A 7,052-nucleotide genomic window follows, 5' to 3' on the forward strand; every position below is an offset into this window, starting at 1 on the left:
AAAAAAAAAAAAAAATGTCGGTCAACGAAAGTCTAGCATTTTGAATTTGAACACAAATGCTATTTGCACAGCTTTAGGAATAAAGAGAACATAAAACAAAGGTTAGAATTGCCGTCACAAATCTTGTAGGAAAGAGGTTGCGAGCAATTTGTGCATTTCACTCAAGAAAGATTGCGCTTTTGAAGGACATGATTTGGCTTGCCTCCATGCAACATGTATAGAATTTTGCAACTCTCATGCTTTTCAAAAGAAACATGGAATTTGATAATATTGCGTTTATTTCCTCCGCTCTCTCTTTTGCGACTTTAATTATTCCGTGAATATAACTTCGTTTTATTTATTTATTTTGGTAGATGCAATAATGACTTTTTGAAAGTATAAACGACAACCTTTCACAAGTCTTACGCTACCGGAACCAATTTCACTAATTAAGATCATAATAACTTCATAAGTTGGCCTTCTACATATGAGACAACTTTGTTCATTACCATCTTAAGAAACCCACAATCTGGGTGCTTAATTACTAAGTAAAAAGATTTAAATTTTTTTTTACTTTGTGGTTGTGGATAACTTTCATCTCTTATTTCTACAAAAAAAATCATTTGCAGACAGATTAGCCTTGCTTTAATAAGACATAAGCAAAATACAGTAATGAACAATTTTGAATGATTAGGTTTTGACCCTTCCAAAATTCCATTAATGAAGAATATTTATAATTAGGAAAAGGTAGATTTACTCGGAAAGCATAAAATCTCCCGAATTCCACAACATTTTTTGACTTGGAGTAAGTTGATTTTGCTTTGCTAAAACCTTATCCTTATGGTAACTTAAGAATGACGCATATATAAGGTGATGAGGATAAGCAACACGTGGGGATAAGGAATCATGGAAGGCCACATGTAGGGCAAATAAAAGGCTTAAGCTTCAATGGCTTAACTTGTCTCTCTTTAAGGTCTTACCCTTTATTACTTTTCTCATCATAGTTATTTATTTATTTATTTTTGGGTATTTAAATCATTGGATGATAATAATTTAGTTGAAATCAAAGCCAAAAAGCGTGTATAAAAAGGTCAAGAATTGTTTTGCAGAGGCCGAGGTCTGTGAAAGGACTTTAAATCACATCCCCACTTTCACGTGTAAACTTAGACTGTGAGGAACACTTACCAAACAGTAGGCTGTGCACAAGCGTTGAGGTTCGGACGTGTATTTCACAGTCATAAAGGAATTTTTCTCAGGTGAGAGAGGAAACTTTTGGAGAAGACTGTAATAGAGAATGAAAGAAAGTAAAGGGTATGTGTGTGGTGGGACTGAGCTGATGAGCCCAATTGACAACACATGGGTTTGTCCATGTGATCACCTGCCAACCCGGCAGCCATACCAGCTCACTTTAAAGCACTTGTCTCCCTTTCTTGTCTCAAGCTCTAACAATGTCTACCCCACACACCCAATCTCCTTCAAACACGTTGCGTATACATATTCTTCATCTAGTTCCCTCATGGTTGACCCTACGTAGCCATTTAGTGCATCACCAGTATCATATACCAATCGACCTTGTTTGTTGTAAACATGGACAGGATGAAGGCCAAAAGGGTGTCGGGATTGTTGGGAAGAGAGTATTGGTGATATAAAGGGAAAGCAAAGAAAGAAAGAAAGAAAAAAAAAATGGAAATGATAATGGTGATGATGAGAAGGAAGAAAAGGCATTCAACATGATTGAAGAAGATGGGAATAATTGATGTGTTAATGGTAATGGTGCAACCTGTCTTTCATTAAATGATCAATATATCTAAAATAAAATGAAAAAACTCACGTCTATTTCTCAACTTAAAAAAAAAAAAAAAAAATAGTTGTAGATTTTTATTCTCTACAGCATGATTAATGGAGTAATTAAAAAAAAAAAATGTTTTCTACCCTAAGATTTATGAGCTTTCCTTTGGCTTGAGTCGAGTTGATCTATGTGAATTTGAAAGAGTAATTAGTCTATTAGTTCTTAATTAAGTTCTCGTTAACCCTCATTTTGGTATTATATTTAAGGGATTATTTCACGTGATTCCTAGTTTGTATGAGATGAGAGAGCACACATAAATAAAGAAAAACTTAAATATTCAAAAGTTTTAGCATCTTCCTTAAGAAAAAAAGAAATAAGACTTAAAAAAAATATATATGATTTTATAATTAGTAACAATTTACAACAGTTAAAGATAGGCAATCCATTCAGTTGAATGAAGTTGATGGAGCAAAGCAACCAAACATTGGACAACAAAAAGAAGCTCCATGATACGGCTAAGTCTCATAACCTATAGTTGTCAAAATATGATTCATAATGGTTTTTATTTTTTTGTATCATATTGTATTATGTAATGTAAAATACATTAACTTTTTATAAATTTTATATTAAAATTATCGATATAGCTATGTACAATGTAGAATTCATAATGTGAAGCTACTCAAGCAAAATCATTTCATCATTAATATCAACTTTATAGGAACTACTACAAACCTAATTATCAACTCTATAAAACTCCATTCACAATTAAGAGTAATACTTAAGGTACCGTCATTAATACTCTACCTTAAAATTGCTAATTTTGCATTTAACTCAAATTAAATTTGTGCTCCAAGGTACTGCACATGCTGAGCTCAAGATTAAAATTTTAGCCCAAAAACAAAAAGTTGATTTTGAGATACATTATGATCAATCATCAATTGGTACAGCTTGCTTGGCCAAGATCTTAGAATATATATATATTCTTGGAGGGCTTGATTCTAAACACATCAATCAGATTCCAATAAAGGATAACGAAAAGTGGTAATTTGTACACGGCATGAGCTCCTCCCTTTATTTTTTTTCTTCTATGAAACCCACTCAAAATTTTTATGAAATCCCATTAAACACCACCATGGTTGAAAATCTATTACTAGCTGTAGACACCGTATTTTGTACCTCTTACGACTTGGGCCCTCGTTCTCCAATAATATTGAAATTCTAAGACTCAATGTTAGTTTAGGGTCCAATTAGATGTTAAATTGACTTGAGAAATATTAAAATGAAAAATATAACTTAAATGAGCAAATATATCTATTTTTGGAAGAGTAAAGCTAAGGAAATTCTTGGCATGCAGTTTGGAACGAATCCCACATCATTTGGGAGCCATTCCAAACCCTCATTTTCACAATATAAATAGCCATTCACGGTATCTTTTCAAAAGATACATAAATCCTAAAGGAAAATACTAAGATTCACTAGAAATAGTAAATCAAAGAGTGAGTTTTTTATAAAACATCCTCGAGTCAATTTTCTTTTGAATGGGGTCTTCTCTAGCCTTGATATTTGAGTTTAAGATTACTAATCACTTTTTATTGATTGTGAATAGATTTGATTGAGGATAACGGTCAAAAAAATAAGCTTGAAGAGATTTTGTTTTGAGGTATTAGTTCTAAGCTTTTTCCTTTATTTTCTCTAGTTTAATTCTATTTTTTGCTTGTTTCTTTGTTTCTTTTGTGTTTATATATGTTTGCTTAACTTAGTCTTTATGTTCCTAAGCATGTTAGGTTGGTAGTCTCCTTATTTTAAGTGTTACTCTGTTTTCTGTGCTAGAGTTTTTGAGGAAATAGAAACCAAACTAGAATTAAAGTGGAGCTAAAGGACCATGCTTAAATGTTTAAGGAGGTGCAACTGGAGTGCTTGGATCATCTACTACCATGTTTGGAAGCTTCAAATAAGAAAAGAAATCAAAGAGGCGGAATCTGAAAAGGAAAAATCAAATTTGAGCATTGATCAGTATTTTGGGTGTATCTCTTTCTTCAAAAATCCAATTGACACAAGGCTAGAGGGTTTGGAACCGTGACTTAAATATCTACAACTTTCCAGTTTTGAGTTTTTCGAAATTCACAATATTTGAAGGCCGAAATTAACTCACAAATTACTACTATATATCTAGACGAAAATTAAAATTGTAAAAGTTTTATTTTCTTTGGACACTTTGATGTTAAGGTTTTGAAGGGAGGCTGTGTAGAACAAATTTGGTAGAGAAAACCTTGTATTTTCCTTTCTCTAATGGTAGCCTAAACTCTTTGCTAGGATTAGGGGTTATGTTTCTTCTATACGGTATAAATATTCAATGTGATTCTTTCTAGAATTTTATAAACAACATATTTCATTGTATAATTAGATTTCTTTTGATTTATTAGTTCTTCTATAATTTCAATAAGTTCAATCATGTTTTTCTTATTGTTTAGATGAATTTCTAATAGTTTCCAATAGAAATCAAGTTTTAAAGTGAATGAGTTTTTTCTAAAAACTTTTCTAACCACATTATTAATCGAGGTTATCATGCATTCTTGAATTGTCCCAGTTCAACCGAATCATAAGTAATTAATTGTATAAGAACAATCAATTATGAAATATATAATTTCTTAGATTACAAAGAATTTTATATCGATATAGGGAAACACCCTGATGACCTAAAATTTACATTATTGACTTAAATAAGTTATCACTGTTATTCTTGTTTTCAATTACCAGGAAAAAATTATTCTTCATCTTCACCAAAAGTTTTTTTTTTTTTTTTTTTTTTTTATAATAATTACATTGTCTTTCAATTTACTCCACTTCTTGTGGTTTGACCTCAGTACTCCGAGAATTATATTGTTATGATCTCCTGCACTTGGGAGTGAGCAAGCAAAAAGGTCATTTCTCGAGAGGGAGCAATATATATGGTTCCTAGACCATTACAAAAACTAGGTAGCAACTCCCCATTGTGTCTACACTAGCTAGTACTTATCATCATCACAAACCCATCATCAGCCACAATTTTATCATCAACCAACCACCCCCAATCACCCAAATAAGGCAGACCCATTAACCAAAAGCACCCAAATATCCAATGGCAACACCTTAACTTGTTGTCTATTGAAATGAGTTGCGTTTTATTGTTTAAAATTTTAGTGAGATGATGTGTTCAATAGAGTTGTTCATTTTACAAAACCCTAACCTTTTATTTTATTTTATTTTATTTTAATTTTTATCTTGATTACTTTAATTTTGTTATGTTTTTTTCCATTTTAACTGTGAAGTAATGAGGTGGGTAAACATGTTACTAACTGCACTAATCTTAGTTGAGTAAAGTTACACTTTTTAAACAATAGGCAGTAAAGTGATAAAGGGCCTAATCACAAGTGAGTACATTGTAATCAAACCTAGAATATATATTTATATTTCAATAATTAGCTACAAATAAATTTTTCATGCAAAAGAAATAATATATAAACTTATGTTTATTCATATGTTTAAAGGACTAATGCTCATTTTGCCATCATTTATTTTGAATTTGGCCTTTTCATGTTTTATTACTTTCGTAGCACAATGCAACACTATAACAAAGGATTATTTGTCTAGAAAAAAAAAATGTTAAATACATAAACATTAGCTAATCATGAAGTATGAGACTTGGGGCTAAAAATTCATAGTCACTAATGACGGCTATCAACCATGATGATAGCTTTGATATCTCTCTTCTTGGAGTCTATTGATCAACCCTAAGCCTCTTCTATATTATTTTTTTCTTATGTATACATTTTTTTTAATTAAAAAAAAAATCCATTGGCCTTTTTAGCTATACTCATCATCCTAAACTTAGTGTTTATCCTTTAGAATTTAGAATGTTGGGAGTTGAAATCACAATAGTGGTAAAATTATTCACAACTTGTTAGAAATTGAGGGCTAAATTTTCTGTATGTTCTAACTCAGGCAATACTCATTCTTCTAACTCAATTAAAAGTTAGCAATCGGAAAATTGGTGAAACTGCTAACCTACTTTTCCCCTAATATTGAGAGTCCATAGTTTGGAAGAGAGAGAGAGAGAGAGAGAGAGAGATGTACCAACTCTTTTTGTTTTCTTAATTTTTTTTTTTTTTGTGATTTTAGATATATTTTTTATCTATGTGTTTCATAATTTAGTAAGGAAAATTTATCTGTGTTTTATAACTAACATTTTCTTGACTATATTCTCAAGTTTAATCTTAAATTCCTTTGGGCGGAAGTAATACCCTTTAAAGAGCCCTATTATTCCCAAGTTAAAAGTTCAATTTTCTTAATGCAATTTGATTAAATGTCCCACTTATAAACATATGTATAAACATATTTTTAGTTTAGAACATCATTTTATTAACATTATAGTGCCTAACAAACCAAAAAGTAATAAACCTTGTACATATGCACCCTGATTTATAAATATTGGTATTAAAATGATGTTGTAGTTTATGATTATGTTGTTTAAGTCACAATGAGGTTTTAAGAGAGAAAGTGAAGACAAGATTCTTTGAAGGGCAGGGGAATATTGTGTCTTAAAGGACACATGGCAGCCAAGCCAATTGCAATCAATTTAGATTAAATGTACACATGAGGAAAAAAGATAATAGCTCCTAATAACAAACAACCTAATCTCCTCATCTTATCTCCTGAATAGTAGGAAAATATTATTGATAATAAGTCACGTTAAACTCAACCACTTGAACTCAATTTAAACAAATGACTGCTACTATTACTTGAATTCAAATGCAACATCTTCAATTATAGCTTATTTGATGAATTGCTTAGTTGTCATGTGTTCTTGGGACACAAAAAATAGTTTAAGTTCCAAAAAAAGAAAAAAGAAAAAAAAGAGAAATGGCAAAGAAAATCAAAATTTATGCAAACTTTAGGGGCTAAAACAATATTTCAGCCTTATCTTATGTCTCACTCAATTAAATGTGAGAGTGTGTGTGTGTCTTTTTTTCAAATTTATTATTATAAACAATGTGGATATGTACCATACTAATTTGTTTAGACTTCATAACCATAACATGTATTAACTTCCTCCTTATATATATATATATATATATATATATATATATATTTTAAATAATAACTTCTCTTTCCTTCATATTTTTTCTCAAAATATGCATGTATATCATTATTTTTCTCAGCCTTAATTCATCTAGCAACGGTTAGTGGTTTTGAAATGTCATTTCATATATAAATCAGATATTCCACATCAGGGACGGAGCCGGGG

Source organism: Quercus suber, unplaced genomic scaffold (genome assembly GCF_002906115.3).
Source record: "Quercus suber isolate HL8 unplaced genomic scaffold, Cork oak 2.0 scaffold_431, whole genome shotgun sequence".
Taxonomy (NCBI): domain Eukaryota; kingdom Viridiplantae; phylum Streptophyta; class Magnoliopsida; order Fagales; family Fagaceae; genus Quercus; species Quercus suber.